Here is a 17,805-nt window from a genome sequence, read left to right on the forward strand (position 1 = left end):
AGTGTGCAAAGTTTCAAAAACTGTTCCGTTCCGGTCGGAATGGCCGGAATTTTTCGTGCCGGAACAGTGACCAGAATGGGATAGGTATCTATTCCGTTTCGGATCAAATTCCGGCCGTTCCAATCAAATTCCGACATTTCCGGTCAATTCCGTCCGGATTTCGGTATTCCGGCCGGAATAGTAATTCCGATCTAAAATTAAAATTCAAATTAAAAAAATGGCTCTCTTGTAAATAAGTTGAAAAATAATAGATAAAATTGTACTTTTAGAATTCAAATACCCCTTTCTATGCACTAAAAATATTATTACTTTTAATAATTTGTCTATTTTTTAATTTTTCCTTTATTTTTGTGTCTCAACTCAAGTTTGTGATTTTTTTCAATATATATTCATTTTATAAATATTTAATTCTTTTATATATATACACATATACATGATACACACTTACATATATATATATATATATTTATTTTATTAATTGTTAGTTTATATATACATATAAATATTCATATATAATATATAATTAATCTCGAAACGGTACACCAAAACGTACCGGTACCGAAATATTCCGTTCCAGTGCCTCAACCGAAATGGTCTCCGGAACGGATTTCAAAACTTTGGTAGTGTGTGGTATGTGAGGATAATAAGTAACAAAACTCGTTTTTTTTTTAAATATATATGCACTATATATATCATAGTATATATATATAATAGGACAAGAGTAATGTGCAAAGCACGTTTGCTAATTAGGTGAAATGATTTTTTCAGAAAAATAATATATTTCTTAAAAAAATTTGATCAATTAATAATTTAATGCATAGAAAGAGGTCTCTCTCTATTTTTTCTCTCTAGCTTTGCTTGGATAAAAGTGGTGGTGAGTCCCTGTTCTTTTAACAGCAGATTCCTCAACACTATTTTTTTGCAAATAGTTGCATGTTTTTTGTGTAGGCCATTACAAGGGATAACCTGCACAAATTGTGGAGTAACCTTCATTAAAGTGAGGAAGAGGATCTTCCCATAGGTTAAAGAGAAGGGTGATCGTAGTTTGATTGGTAAAATATGGAGTGATCAACAATTGGGAAAGCACGTTGTGGAATTTGCTTTGGCAAAGATATGGCGCCTCAATAAACCTACTGTATTGTGGGAGGTTGGGAGAAATACATTCGTGATGATCTTTGCAACTCATACTGACAAGCAAAGGATAGAAGGAGGGAGACCATGGTTCTTTGATGGTCAATTTTTTGTTAACAATCCTTTTGATGGCCTCACTCCATTGCATGCTTTGAAGTTTGATGCTGCATCTTTTTGGGTGCAATTCCATAATTTACCTCTATTTGGGATGAATAAGGATGTTGGTGTAAAGCTGGGCAGTTCAATATGGGAGGTCCAAGAAGTTGATGAAGATGAAGATAATGTAGGGTGGGGTAGTAGTTTAAGAGTCAAAATTATGATAGATTTGAAGAAACCTTTGGGTAGAGGTAGGACGTGCACACTGAATGGGGTAAGGGTCTAGAGTCCAGTGCAGTATGAAAAGCTCCCACAGTTTTGTTTTACTTGTGGTAGAAATATTCATAAGAATGCAGTTGCCAAATTGAGACAAACTCCTCACCACAATTTGGTGCATGGCTGTGTGCTGAGTCCAATTCAAAGAAGAGGTGGGAGTCATCTCATGAGTCCAGTTCAAAGAAGAAATTGTCCATGAGTACAGGGGTGGGGGTGGAGCAGAACATGGTGGCACCTGGTGGAGCTACGATTCTGATGGAGGGGAAGAGTAATGGTTCTTCTAATGATGATGATCTATTGAATTCAGCCACAAGTTCAGCTACTGTTAGAGAAGTTTTAAAGGCTCAAGCGGTTACTAAATGTTATGGTCAGAAGGTTTTCACTTCTGCTGAAATGGATACACTAGAAGATTCAATGTCTGGTGATAATGTGGAAGGGTAGGAGCCTAAAGGTTTTGTTGTGCTAAATGCAACTAAGGTTGGCCCACCTTCTGGCCTGCTACTGGGCCTTCTACTATGCCTGCTACTGGGCCTAGTGATGGGCTCAAAGTGCAGGATCCAATCATTTCAACCCAAGATATTGAGAAGTTGACTTCACAACAAGCTGATGTCTAGAAGCAAGGTAGAATTATTAGAAGTACTTGGAAGAATAGAGCAAGAGGGAACTATTCTTTCAAGGAAGAAGAGAACTGTAGAGGAGATTTTTGAAGGAAAAGCTCTTGCTGTTGGCAATAAGAGAGGTAAACTTTCTATCATTTCCACTGTGAATGATGTTTGTTTTAAGAAGGGTGAGCATGAGAGGAGAAGCAAAGATGCGTTGGTATCAACAGAGGCTGTCCAACAGCCCTGCCGTAGTCGATGAGTTTCATAAGTTGGAATTCTTGTGGGCTTGGGAACCCATTAGGAATTCAAACCCTTTCTAACTTGGTCAGAAAAGAAGTTCCTGGTTTTTGTTTCTTCAAGAGACAAGGCTACATGCTCGAGTAATGGAAAAGTTGAAATTCAGGTTGGGGTTCTATGGTTGTTTTGCAATGAGTTGTGAAAGCAAGAGTGGTGGACTAGCTCCATACTGGAAGAAGCAATTTAAAGTAGAAATACAGAATTTTTCTAAATTTCATATCCATGTTAAGGTAACTGAGGTAGGGGAAAATGTGGAGCCACAGTGGTTAACTGGTTTTTATAGTCAACCAAATGCAAGTAAGAGACATGAATCATGGTCCTTGCTGAGATCTATAAAAGTTCCAAGTGATAAGGGATGGTTAATTATGGGTGATTTTGAGCAATAATGAAAAGAGTGGGGGAACAGTGAGATTAGATAGGCAGATGAAGGCTTTTTGAAATGTTACAAAAGAATGTCATTTACATGATCTGGGTTTTGAAGGTAACCTTTCTACTTTGTGTAATAGAAGGGAGGAAGGACAAACTATAAGTGAAAGGTTGGACAAGTGCTTGTCAAATTTTAAGTGACAGTATTTCTTCCCAATGGCTACTGTACTACATGGTATTGTTGCATATTCTGACCAACTGCATATAATCTTGAAGTTAGCTGAAGGGGTTCAGATGCAGGTTGTAAGGAAAAAATTATTTAGATTTGAGGCTACGTGGGTAGAAACTACTGACTGCAAACAGATTATTCAAAGGGCTTGGAGGGAAAGTTGATGGTGGGAGAGAATTAAGAACTGTGATGAAGAAACTACAACATTGTGGAGAGAAGATTACTGTGTGGAACAAGTCCAGCTTTGGACATGTGTAGAGGAGTCTTAGAAAGGCTTAGAAAAAGTTACAAATTGCATATCAAGTTGATCCCTTATCTCAGAACAAACAATAGCTGCAAGATGCTAAAAATGAAGTTAAAAAATGGTTACAAAGGAATGAAACCATGTGGAGGCAAAGATCTAAGGCATTCTGGCTAGCTGATTGTGATAAAAATTTAAAATTTTTCCATCATAAAGCGACTTAGAGAAAGAAGAAGAACTAGATAAAAGGGTGAAGGACTCAAATGGAAGATGGCAAACTAATAAAGCAAGAGATGAAGTTATTATCAATATTTTACAAATCTCTTCAAAGCTGCTAAGGTACCTGGTAATATGGATTTTTTAGCTGGCAGAATAACCCCAGTTATGGTAGAGTAACTTGACTCAATTTATACTCAAGAGAAAGTGAAACAAGCATTAGATGAGATGCACTCTACAAAGGCACCTAGACTAGATGGTATGACTCCACTCTTTTATTAAAAATTATGGTCTGTTGTGGATAAAGATGTCACCAATGCTATTCTTCGTGCCCTCAATTCTGGTCATTTCCCTTCTGATATTAACCATACTTTTGTCACTTTAGTCCCAAAAAAGAATAAGCTTGAGCTAGTATCTGACTATAGGCCTATCAGCCTTTGCAATGTTCTTTAGAAGTTGATTTCCAAGGTTCTAGCAAATAGACTAAAGAGGATATTGCCTTCCATCATTTCTCATTCTCAAACTGTATTTGTTTCAGGAAGATTAATTACTGACAATGTGTTAGTTGCTTATGAAGTGGTGCATTTTCTGAGAAGGAAAAGAAGTGGAAAATATGGTTTTATGTCTTTGAAATTGGATATGAGTAAAACTTATGACAGAATTGAATGGTGTTTTCTTGAGGAAGTGATGAAGCAAATGGGCTTTAGTGCAAAATGGGTGCAAATAATGATGTTTTGTGTCAAGTCAGTTTCATTTTCAATTCTAGTGAATGAAGAACCTAAAGGACCTGTTTTCCCTACTCGTGGATTGAGGTAAGGGAATCTTATCTCACCTTATGTTTTTCTGTTTTGTACAGAAGGTCTCATATCTTTGTTGGATCAGTCTAATACACCTGGACAAATTGAAGGGATTTGGGTATGTAGAGGGGCTCCACAGCTAAACCATTTATTGTTTGCATATGGTAGTGTTCTCTTCTGTAGGGCCAATTTGCAAACTTGTCTAACTTTGCAACATAAGCTGGACATCTATGAGCAATCATCAAGGCAAAAAATAAATCGAGAGAAGACCTCAATGGTTTTTAGTCATAATGTATAACCATCTCAAAAGGGGGAAGTTATGCAGTTCTGGGGTGTTCAACATTTCCAGCAGTATGACAAGTATATAGGTTTGCCACCTATGGTTGGTAGAAGAAAATATCATGCTTTCTCAGCTTTAAAGCATAGAGTATGGTCAAAATTATAAGGCTGGAAAGAGAAGCTTTTGTCTCAAGGGGAAAAGAAATCTTGTCGAAAGCAGTGGCTCTTTCGATACCAACTTATACCATGAGCTGTTTTATGTTACCAAAGTCTCTATGTTCAGAACTAGAGAGGATGATGGCCAACTTTTAGTGGGGACAAAGAAAAGAAGAAAGGAAACTGTGTTGGGTGAGTTAGCATAAAATGTGTAATCCAAAATCTGAAGGAGGGATGAGTTTTAAGAATTTAAATCTCTTCAACAAGGCTCTCTTAGCTAAGCAAGGTTGGCGGATTATGCATGATTAAACCACTCTACTCCATAAGACTTTTAAGGCTGGATATTTCCCTATATCTAATTTTAAAGATTTTAAATTAGGTGGTTCCCCTTCCTATGTTTGGAGAGACATTTGGGAAATAAAAAACTGTTTACTTCAAAGCTGCAGATGGCGTGTTGGGAATGGTTTGTCAATTAAAATATGGTCTGATTATTGGCTTCCAAACCATAAACTCATTCCTCCTCCTCCTTCTGCAACTGCTGATGGAACAGATTTTCAAAGTGATTATCCAGTGGCTTATCTTCTGCAGAATGATCAAAGAAGGTGGGATGTTGAGAAGGTCATGCGCTTGTTACTAGTAAGGGAGGCAACTGAGGTGCTCAGTATCCGATTACCAACAAAAGATGTGCCAGATACTCTTGTTTGGAAGCATGAGAAAAGTGGAATCTATAGTGTAAAGAATGCATATACTTTTTTCACTATTTTGGAGTAGCAGAAGCAGGAGGCAAAGAGCTCAAGAGCTACAGATAAGAAATTAATATGGAAACACCTGTGGAAACTTCATATACCTCATAGAGTTAAAGTTTTTGCCTAGAGGGTTTGTAAAAATATCCTTCCTACTCTCAGAAATTTGAAGACTTGAAAGATTATTGATGATGCAAATTGTCATTGGTGTCAAAAAGAAGATGAAGATTTAAATCATGCACTAGTTTACTGCCCACTAATCATTGATAGTTGGCTGAAGCTATTTCAATCTCTCAAAGTATCTACTCAGAAATTGGATTTCCTACAACTTGTTGGGACTGTTATAAGAAGGAAAGCAGAGGAAGAGTTGGAGAAGTTATTTTTGGTGGCTTAGGCCTTTTGGCATAAACGCAATTAGTGGCTATATGAGGAACAAATCTTGTCACCAGACCAAGTCTTAGAGCATGCATTATCATTATATCAGGAAAACAAGGCAGCATCAAAGGCAGTAAAGATTGGACAGAGGTATAGATGCAGCTGGCAACCACCCCTTACTAGTGTCTTAAAACTCAATGTGGATGGAGCTACCTTTAGTGATCAGTGTAGGTTTGGTATTGGTGTGGTATTAAGGGATGATAGAGGACATGTTTTGCTTGCTACAAGTAATCTAGAAATTGCACTTGCAAATCTTATAGAGATTGAATTAATTGCAATGTTAAGAGGCTTACATTTGTATATTCCTTTAGGAATTGTGATTGAGCTGAATTATTGCATTTTTAATGCTTTTGGAACCAATATATATTAATTCTTTCATTACTTTATCATTGGTTTTATATGGCAAAATGAATAAATCAAAGTTGTGATTTTAATTGATTAAAAGCATGAATTTCTGCTCTAATTTTATCAACTGTTGATTAATATAGTTTATGGTACATATCGCTCAAGCGGCGACAGAAGCCGCCGCTCGAGCGAAGTCAGGCAGATTCAAACGCTCGACTTCCGCTCGACAGTGGGCTCGAGCAAGATGCGGGAAAAGAGATCGCTCGAGCGGAGGCATTTGGCCGTTCGAGCGAATTCAGGCAGAGTCGAACACTCGATGTTCGCTCGACAGGCCGCTCGAGCGAATTCAGGCAGAGTCGAATGCTCGATGTTCGCTCGACACTCCGCTCGAGCGAATATCGCATTTTTACAGATCAGGGTTTATTCCGCCGTCAGAGTATATATATGTTTTTTTTACATCTTAGGACGACTCTTGGGCTGGAAAACTCGGTTTTGAGTAGAGAAACACTTAGAATTCATTTTTTCTTTGATTTTCGTTCAGATTCGGATAGGAGGATTCATTCAATCGATCATTCATGCAGCTACACAATTTCCACTGGATCATTCACTCACACTGCAGCAGATTGAAGAACTCCTTGAGGGGTCCAATTGCCACTGCAGCTCAGCCTCCTCCACTGCTTTGAATCTTCATCTCCATTCAACTGGCTTGATCTTTTCAATTCCCTACTTGCTATTTCATTTCAGTTTTGAGTTTCTGAATTATTTTAGAGAATTTTGATTTAGACGTTTGAGTAATTTATTTGTTATTCATTTAATTCATATTATTTATTTTTATCGTTTCGTTAAACTTTCATTTTAGTAGTGATTACAATTACGGTGGTTTAATTTGAGAATTTGTGATTTAAATATAATGATGAACCCTAGAACATTGAATTTTGGGCTTTTCAATTTTCAGTGCATGTTTTATCAATTACTTCCTAATTTAGTTTAATTCTTAATTTAGTTTTATTAATTTCTGAGTTTAATCTATTAGTCCTTTACATTCCAATCCGACAATCAAAATCTAAAAACATGAATCTAGTCCATGACTAGTACCCTTTTCCATCCATTGCACATACCATCATTTTATTTTCTCTTTGTTTCACCTTTTTCAATGAGTTTGATTTTTAAGTAACTTTCCCTGAGGAGACGATCTAGGAATTTATTCCTAATTATTACACGACATCCTCCTGCACTTGGGATAGCTTTAGTGCTACTCATTTTTAAGTGAGTCAAATTGCAGATCTACAAATTGAAACCGGTGCATTACTTGTAATATAGGAATTGCAAAGAGAAGGTTTCTCTTCAACTTTGTTGGGAAGCTTGGTTCAAGAAATCAAATCCCTGCTCAATAGGCATTTGTGATGGCCCCAGATTTCGTTTGGGATCGAACGGACATCTGAAGCGTCGGGACATGCAACACAAAATTACCTGCCCCCGTTCATGACATATAAAACGCAATATTCCTATCATGCATCTAGCATTATACAATATTCGCAGCGGATAATTTTGCTTTTGAGCAATACTATGCACCAAACTTATAATGTCCCGAATAATTAAATCGTAATCCTAGCATACTTGACAAAATAAACATCCACAATTTCAGTACCAGTTTCAGAAGACTGTAATATCGAAAACATGGGAGACCAGACTCTATATTTACATTACCAAAATACACTATTGATGAAGTTCGTCGAGTAACTCGTGTAACTCGACTAATGAGGCTAGAATACTGTCCAAAAACTATCTATGGAATCTGTAAGCTCTACATTGTGTCTGTGGCATCCAGTCAACCTCCTTCAATCTACTAGTGTCTGTTCCCTGCTCTGATCCTGACACATTGCCTATCATTCAGGGGGAATGGTAATTGGGACTATCACGGTGAGATTTGATCACAAATTTTAGTAAGTTAACAGGAAACTCTCACATAGGTTAATGATGCATACATGGTAGTAAAAGCATGAATGCATAATTAAAGTTGTAAGTAAGCATAGCATAACTTGATATATAGCATAGCATAACTGATATAACCTAAACTGAAACGTGAACCGAACTTGACTTTATATGACATGAACTTGAACTTAAAACATAACATAAACTAGCAACATAACAAGACACATGAACTTAAAACATAACATAGACTTGAAACATATCATGAACGTGAACATACATAACATAAACATGAACTTGAACTTAACATAAACCTAAGCATAATATGACATAAACATGAATTTGAGACATAATGTGAACGTGAACATAACATAACATGAACATGAACTTGAACATAACATGTACGTGAATATAACACGGCATGAACGTGAGCATAGAACATAACGTGACATGAACGTGAGCTTGAACATAACATTAATGTGAACATAACATGATATGAGCATGAACTTGAAAGTTGAAACTTAATGTAAACATGAACATAACATAACATGAACGTGAGCTTGAACATAACATAAACGTGAACATAATATGATTTGAACTTGAACTTGAAACTTAACGTGAACATGGACATAACATAACATAACATGAACGTGAACTTAAACATAACATAAACGTGAACGTAATATAACATAATGGCAGATTATACTCCTTCACCATAGTACTCAGCAACGTATAACCTTGATCACAGTACCAGGTAGCGCGTATCATCTTTCTGTAGTATGGCAGATTATACTCATTCACCATAGTACTCGGTAGCGCATAGCCTTGACCACAATACCAGGCAGTGCATATTGTCCTTGACCGTAACATAACTGTAGATTATACTCCTTCACCATAGTACTCAGCAACGCATAGCCTTGACCGCAATACCAGGTAGTGCGTATTATCCTTAACCATAACATAACTTAACTGATTTAACCATCTGTAGTATGGTAGATTATACTCCTTCACCTTAGTACTCAGTAGCGCATAGTCTTGACCGCAATACCAAGCAGTGCGTATCCTACTTGACCGTAGTACAAATTAACTGATAACTAAAACTTAACTGTTCTCAAAATACCAACTGTATTCGAGACGAAACGTGACTAGAATATGAAAAAATAGAAGTTCTGACCTCACATAACATGATTTGAATGTAACTTGAGAGACATGACTTACTTGAGATAGAACTATTTTATAGTATGACATAACATGTAACAGACAACATTTCATAACATGGCATAACATGTAACAATAAATATTACGTAACATGGCATGCATGTAATAGATGGCATAATATAATATGACATACTTATAACATATATCAATACGTGGCATAATAGATTGTGTAACAGATAAGCATTTGTGACAGAATAAATTATGCGTAACAGATAAACATGTAATGACATGGCATGACATAACATATATGATAACATACATACATAAATTATAGTTCACTTACCCATCATACATACATAGTAAACTGATAGTAAGTTAGAAGCTAATTTACCTCGATCGTCGCATTCTATGAGAATAAAGCGGGAAACACGAGGAACTGTAAAAGGGTATTTTAAAAGTTAAAAATTTAATTACTAACAATTAGAAATGTGTAAAAGAGATAATTAGAATAAAATGACCATTTTACCCCTACCTTAAGAATTTCACATCCTAACTCTAAACATTTTCAAAATTTACATTCCACATGTAAATTTTGTAGTAAACTCAAATATGAACTTAGAAAATTTTAAAACAAATCACAACTATAAAAAATACACTATAGCCGAAACATCCATAGGCCATTTCTCTTAATTTTTGTTGCAATTCCTTCCAACTTCAAAACTCATGCTTAAATCAAAATTTTGCAGCAAGGATCTTTCTATCCTAAGTTTAAAACCATACTTAAAATATCCATTTAGAAAAAGGTACAAATCAACGCCAAACTTTTTTTAAAAAAATACAAATACTTGAATCACAAGTTATCACAAGTTTTGACCCTAAACCAAAACATCTCCAAGAATTCCAAAAAATCAAATCATTTTTCTAACATATTCATAATATTATCATAAGATCAACCATGCTTTAAATCATCAAACTAAAGTCACCAAAATCACAAAATAACACTTGGAGTTTTTGGTTTTACACTTAATCCAAAAACAGAAACTTTTTCCTCAACTAGTTTTGATAAATCTCTTGATCAATGGTTTAAGAATGTGAGATCTTCGAAATAAAGAATCACATGGTTTAAAAATGTGTCCTAAAGAATATCCAACCATCAAACTTAAAATCACATAGCTAAAAATCAATAAAACATGGATCTAATCCAAAAAATCAAATTTTAGGCCAAACCGAAATCCTCTTGCATAGAAAAATCTTATATTTGAAACTAATATTATATATTTTCAAAATAACATCCTAACATGAAAATAAGAGATTTAGAATCATCATATAAAAATATCAAAACCTTTAAAGTAAGATCAAATCTTGAAATATTCAAACTTTCTCCAAATAAAAACTGTTTTTTTACTTCCAGTTTTCAAGTTTCTAGATCTAAGAAAATCTATCATCAAAAGCTTTAGTCATGCAACAAAACCTCAATGAACACTTTTAAACACATGCTAAAAACAGTCTATAAAAGTTTTGGACCAAGATATGTCCATTAGCTTGGTAAAAAATTTCAAAACATAACATACTCTCTAGTTTCATGCCCAGAATGACATTTCCATGGTTAAAAATACTTTTGACCAATCAAATGACCATGGAATGATACGAATAATATGTCTACAGAAACTATACTCAAATATAAACAAATTTTATGAAAGAGTTATTGTGTGAAAATACTTAAAATGGTCAAAAAGGGCCACGTAAAAAGACCCAGAAATCTACCTGAAAGAGCTCTTTTAGGTTTCTCTTTAAGAACGGGGTGAAGAAATGATTAAAGGGAAAGAAGTGTGTCTTGCATGACTCTATACTTATAGAGGGGGAAGATATGTGCTTGAATGACCTTTGATTAGATATGGCTATGTGACATAAAGTAGAGAATAATGAGGGGAAATGACTGCCTACAGAAGTTGTGAAATATGGAGGTTGATGAGGTGGGTTTTTTCATCACATCAAGACACTAATAGGTGCAACCAAGGGCAGTAGATGGTCTGCCATATGGGGGAGGAAACTTTTTTAAGAAGTTTTGCCAAGGTGACCAAATTCGTGGGCCTTGGTGGGTCTCAAACAAGTGGGATTCAATTTGTAGTTTAAAGGGAGTTTGGTTAGGGTTTGAAATGCTATCAAGTCCAAATCCAATTTTTCTTGACCTAATCAAATTTTCAAGATTTAAAAGGTTGGATAATGATTTCATAATAATGATTTGATGAATTAATAGCATGTGGAAAGAATTTAATCAAGTGATTAAACACAATGCTAGGAATCAAATAAAAAGGGGTTTGTAGGCCAACTTTAGGGTTTAGGGAAACCGTTTAGGGTTTTGGTTTTCAACCAAATTTTTGGAGTTTCAAATGGATTCCAACCATTTAGAGTCTCGCTAGGGTTGAAATGGTTGGAATCCTCTTTGGTCTGACACAATTTGGTTGATCAGATAAAAAAAGTTTTGCCTAGGTGACATGATCTCACACATTGATTTCCTTCACAAATCCATCTAATGGTTCCTCTTTATGTCAAGTGTCTAATACTATTTACTACGTGTGGCTAAGATCTTACCAAGTGTCCAAATAAAACTTCTCTAACCTAACTTGGACATTCAACACTGTGATTTTAAAAACACTGCACTTAGTACGCTTATTGAGGTTACTATTCATTCCAAAAATGCATAATAAACTTAGTACTGAAAATCCTAAATATTCATATTAACCTATAGTGAAAATCGTTTACCAAAACTTAATTCCGAAGTGCTCCTAAAAATAATTTCACAGTTTCGAATAACCATTTCGTCTGAAATTATGAAAATGAGTTATTGTGTCATAAAATCCTAAATAATCAACTGAGTCTAGTGGTGCAGATCATAACATATTCTGATACTTTTAACTACTTCAAATAATTAAAATTGCATTTATGGCACCATAGTGAGTGGTAACATTGACTATGTTGACAGATTAAAACCTTTGCAATTAGTTAATTTGTGAAAACTTACAGAGTTTTCACGAGATTCCTAAAGTCTATAGAAATTCTACCATTAAATTTCTAGTGGACTGTTGTAGGATTCAACCTAGAAAGTGCAACATAAGGGACGTGAAGCAAATGGAGTAGCTCATACACTGACCAAATTTGCATGGAATCTAAATGATATAGTGCTTTGGTGGGATTCAATCCCAGATTGTATTTCCCAAGCTGTTTGGGTTGACTTATCTTTGTCATATTTAGTTTGATTTGATGAATAATGAACTAGTTGTTATAAAAAAAAATAATAATAATAATAATTTAATGCATAGGAAAAAAAAGGTAAATTTTTGTAAATATTTTTGGATAATAATAGTTAAGTGGAGTATAATCCTTACATGTTTGTATAGATTAAAAAATAAAAACATTAGTTCAAAATATACCATAATTTAATACAATTTTATCATATTGATAGTTTTAGTAAACTTGTTTAGGACAAGTTTAATACAAATCTAATAATTGAGAGGACATTAAAGTTTTTGTGCTGATGTCGAATCGATTAGGGTTCACAACAAGTTGAATCATCCATTTTTTTTGTGAAACTTTTACTGCAACATTTTTTTATATATGATTAATAAAAAAAGTCAGAACCATGAAAAAAATTGTAGAGAAGTAAAAATCACATAAAAATATGCATAAAAACCAAACCACAATCCAAAGTCCTTAAAGGACAAAAAATAAAAAAATAAAAAAAAAATAAAACCAAATCAGATCAATTAAACTGTAAAAACATGCACAAAAATCAAACCACAGTCCAAATTAGTCCTTGCAAAAAACAAACCACCAAATCAGATCAATTGTGACGCCCCCAAATCCCCACGCACGGACACGGAAAAATCGAGACGTCCGGATGATGACATCACGGGTCACCACCCTATCGACGTGTGCCAAGTGTGTGTATAAGTAACGAATGTGCACAAGAAACACGTAGCGGATAGCAAAGTCAATAACTAAATACCAGAATTTTTCTTAGTTTAATACAAAGCTGTTTAAAACATACATAATAAAATATTACAAAGCACAAATATAGCTTTAAACCAAACAACAAAGCTTAAACTTTAACTCAGAACTCCGGCGGAGCCGCATCCTCGAGCTCAGCCTCCTCCTCTTCCTTGAACTCTGCACCAAAATCTACGGAACCAAAAATGGTGCCGCAGGTAAGTAAAATCCAAACACCACTAGATAAAAACATATAAAACTCAAACAATATGCATGAAAGAAAAACCAACGCACACGTCCCGTAAAACCATTTTTTCCACACACGCCAAAAACCCATTTGGCCCAAAAACATAACGCTTAAAACCAAGCCTCGCCATTATCCCAGATAATGGCCCAAACCACCATTTTTCCAGAAAATGGATCAAAAGCCTCAAAACCAAACTTCGCCATTTTCCTAGAAAATGGCTCGCATCCGAAAACCATAAAAACGATCCAATTATGCATGCACCATGATCTCCCCTAGGGATCATCCGCACACCCTGGCTCTGTGTCACACCGCAGGTAACGACTATGCATGTGACACCTAAACGAGCGATATCCAGACTCGCGCCCAGCGCGTACCTGGCCAGGCCATCCTCTAGTCCCCGCCACTCTAGAGACCACGGAGTCGACACGACAGCGTTACCGTATCGTGCGATCCGGTTGTCGCAGAGATGTCACTCAGTATTATCCACTCCCGAGTGACCAGATGAGCTCCACCGAGATAATAACTCATCCCGGTTTGGGCTCGTGAGACACACACACCCGAAAACCATTTAAGGCAAAAAAAGGACGATTTTATCAATTAAAATAAAATGCACATGTATGCAATATGTAACGCACGCCTCATGGCTCAAATAATCAAGCAATCATAAACAACCAAAACCAAGCACTCCGTCCTCAAACCATCCGACCCCCGAACTCCTCGGACTCAATCCGGAATCAGCCAACCAATAGAAAATATTTATTGTATGAGCAAAATATATTTAAATCTAAAAGTAGAGTTTAGAAAATACTTACAGCGCTATATGGTATTTTTCAAAAGCTCGCAGCGTTGCAAACGGTGGAAGAAAAGCAATGTAACAGTGAAATTTTACTGTGGCCGTGGGTTGTAAAATACCCACTTTTGAATAGGGACAAACCAAAGCTCGGGATTGATAGGGAATAGTCTAAGGATGTTTATGAAGCTAGTGGAAGTAGAATTTGGCCGTGGGTGGCGGCGAAAACGGAAGAGGAAGGCCAAAATACCAGCTCGTGGGGATTGTTCCGGCGACGGATTGAGGCCGGAAATGGGTGGTTTAGGACGGCAAGGAGTCGATGATGAAGTGGTGAAGAGGTGGTGGCCGGAGGTGGAGCGACGGCGGCAAATTGGAGCAAAAGCCGTTCGGCTTGATGATGGTTTTCCGGCTAAAACGGCGGCTCCGTTGGCGGTGGAAATTTGTGGGGTGGTTCACCGGAAGGAGGGAAAGAGATTGGTGGTGGTGGTGTGCCGCACGGTGGTCGGCAGTGATGGGTCTGGGTGGTTGGAGTTGTGATGCCCCTAAATCCCCACGCACGGACACGGGAAAATCGAGACGTCCGGATGGTGACAACCCGGGTCACCACCCTATCGACGAGTGCCAAGTGTGTGCAAAAGCAACAAATGTGCACAAATGAACACGCAGCGGATAACAAAAGTCATATAACTAAGTACCAGAATTTTCTTAATATAATACAAGCTGTTTAAAACATACATAATTAAAATATTACAAAAACACAAATATAGTTTTAAACCAAACTATAAAGCATAACTTCGACATCAAAACTCCGGCGGAGCTGCATCCTCGGGCTCAGCCTCCTCCTCCTCCTCGAATCCTGCACCAAAATCTACGGAACCAAAAATGGTACCGCAGGTAAGTAAAATCCAAACATCACCAGATAAAAGCATATAGAACTCAAACAATATGCATGAATTAATGTCAATGCGTAAAACCCATAAAATCACAATTTCCACACACGCCAAAAATCCCATTTGGCCCAACAACAAACCCGTTCCAAAAACACGCCAAAAGTCACATTTGGCCTTTACTCATCTCAAACCAAAAACCATTTTATCTGTATGCGCCATGACCTCCCCTAGGGGTCATCCGCACACCCTGGCTCCAGTGCCACACCGTAGAGTACCACCACGCATGTGACACCTAACGAGCGATGCCCAGTTCCACGCCCCGCGTGTTTGTAGCCAAGCATCCTCTAGCCCTCACTAGTGAAGGGCCACAGAGTCGGTGCGTAGGGCGATGCCCGGTTCCACGTCCGGCGCGTTCGTAGCCAAGCATCCCCTAGCCCCCACTCCCGTCGTCGCCCAGCGACGACCCAGGGGACATCACTCAGTTTATTCTGCTCCCGAGTGACCAAAGGAGCTCCACCGAGATAATACCCCATCCCGGCTTGGGGTCTTGATACACACGCACCTGTAAGTCCACTTACGCCAATAAACAGGCTTTTCTCAATTAAACAAAAACACACGTGCATGCACCATATAAATGCAATATCGATGCGCAAAAATAAACAACCAACATATATCAATAAAATAAGCAAGTCCGTCCTCCATCCATCCGACCCCCGAACTCCTCGGACTCAGTCCGGAATCAGCTAACCAACAGATAAAATTATTGAATGAGCAATATATATTTAAATCTGAAAATAGGGTTTGAAAAATACTTACAGCACTATATGGTATTTTTAGAAAGCTTGCGGCGTTGCAAACGGTGAAAGAAAAGCAACGTAACAGTGTAATTTACACTGTCGCCGTGGGTAATAAATTACCCATTTTCGAACGGGGATAAACCAAGGCACGAAATTGATAGGGAATGGTCTTGAGATATTTATGAAGCTAAATGAAACGAGTTTTGGCCGTGGGTGGTGGTGGAAATGGCGGTCGAAGGCCAAAAAGGGGCTGAACGGAGTTGAGCTCGTGGGAGCTGCTCCGGCAACGGATTGAGGCCGAAAATGAGTGGTTTAGGTCAGCAAGAGGTAGGGGAAGAAGCTGTGAAAAGATGGTGGCCGGAGGTGGTGCGACGGCGCCGGAATCGGTGAAAAACCTTATGGCTTGGAGGAGCTCGTGGTGGCTAACGGTGGCTCGGATGAAGGTGAAACTTGGTGGGGATGTTCACCGGTGAGAGGGGAAGAAAACTGGGTGGGTGGTGTAGGCCACGCCGCCGGCGAGCGACGGTTCTGGGCTGTGAAAGCAACCGGCGACAGGGGCAAAAACAGAGCAGGTCCAGCGACTTCCGGCGGCTCTCGAAAGCTAACGGTTGGTCCGATGGCTCTGAAAATTGGTGGGGATGATCTCTGGTGAAAGGGGAAGAGAATGGTGGTGACGGTGCACCAAACGGTGGCCGGACGGCGGAGAACTGGGCGGTCAAAGGGGCGGCGACGGGAAGGAGAAAAACAGGCTATTCGGCGTATGCGGGAGAGAAAGGAGAAGAAAGAAGAAGAAAAGAAAGAAAAAGAAAGAAAAAGAAGGAAAAAGAAAAGGAAAAAGGGAAAAAGAAAAAGAGAAAAGAAAAGAAAAGAAATGAGGTCCAATCCTCACTCCGGAGACCAAAAACCGATCTGCCGAAAACGATATTAAAAACCGTAAAACGACTAAAATAAATTAAACACAACATCAAATAAATTAAAACTAATTTAAAATACATTAATTTAAAATAAATAAACCAATATATTAATTAAAATAAAAACAACAGTTCAGTAAAAATACACGTAAAAGTGGGTCATCACATCCTCCCCCCCTTAAGAACAAATTTCGTCCTCGAAATTTGCAAGATCAGCCATCAGCGCCAAACAGATACAAGGTACAACTACGAACATATTTGAGAGATACATAACGTCGACAACTCCCAACAAAACCAATGGTTATTAACTTCACACCATAAATTGCTAATATCGGCGACGCCTTTGCTTTACCTTCCGAATTTTCATCCTATTCCAACCTTGGTAACCTAATAGCCACTTCCCAAAATACACCTGTCTCTTCTAAACATAAGGAACATCTCCAAAAGGCCCAAGTCCTTCCCGGCCAACCAACGAGAGCGCCTATAACCTCTATCCGATATCCCACACTTCAAGCTCATTTCCTATATTTTGAATAACATCTAATCTTGCAATAACTAACTCAGCATAAACTACCATTGACTTTACCTAGACATAATCGAAATGCTCTTGGTAACTCACCCACCTACTTGTACTCTCAAAAACTCTAGTTTTAGCACAACTAATTTCTTCATAGCACTTCACAAATAAATCTCAAGACAGGCCATACTGTTTAAATCTTCAATCCATCAAAAACTATTAAACAACACTCATGGATCCTACTGCTTTATTACTTCATACACCACACATGGTGACCTAATGATCTCTTTCAAGTTAAATAACCATATCCCCAATTCTCCCAATTGAATACTTGATCTCCAAAGAAAAGTATAGCCTCACCAATTTAAAT

The sequence above is a fragment of the Carya illinoinensis genome, chromosome 15 (genome assembly GCF_018687715.1).
Source record: "Carya illinoinensis cultivar Pawnee chromosome 15, C.illinoinensisPawnee_v1, whole genome shotgun sequence".
NCBI lineage: Eukaryota > Viridiplantae > Streptophyta > Magnoliopsida > Fagales > Juglandaceae > Carya > Carya illinoinensis.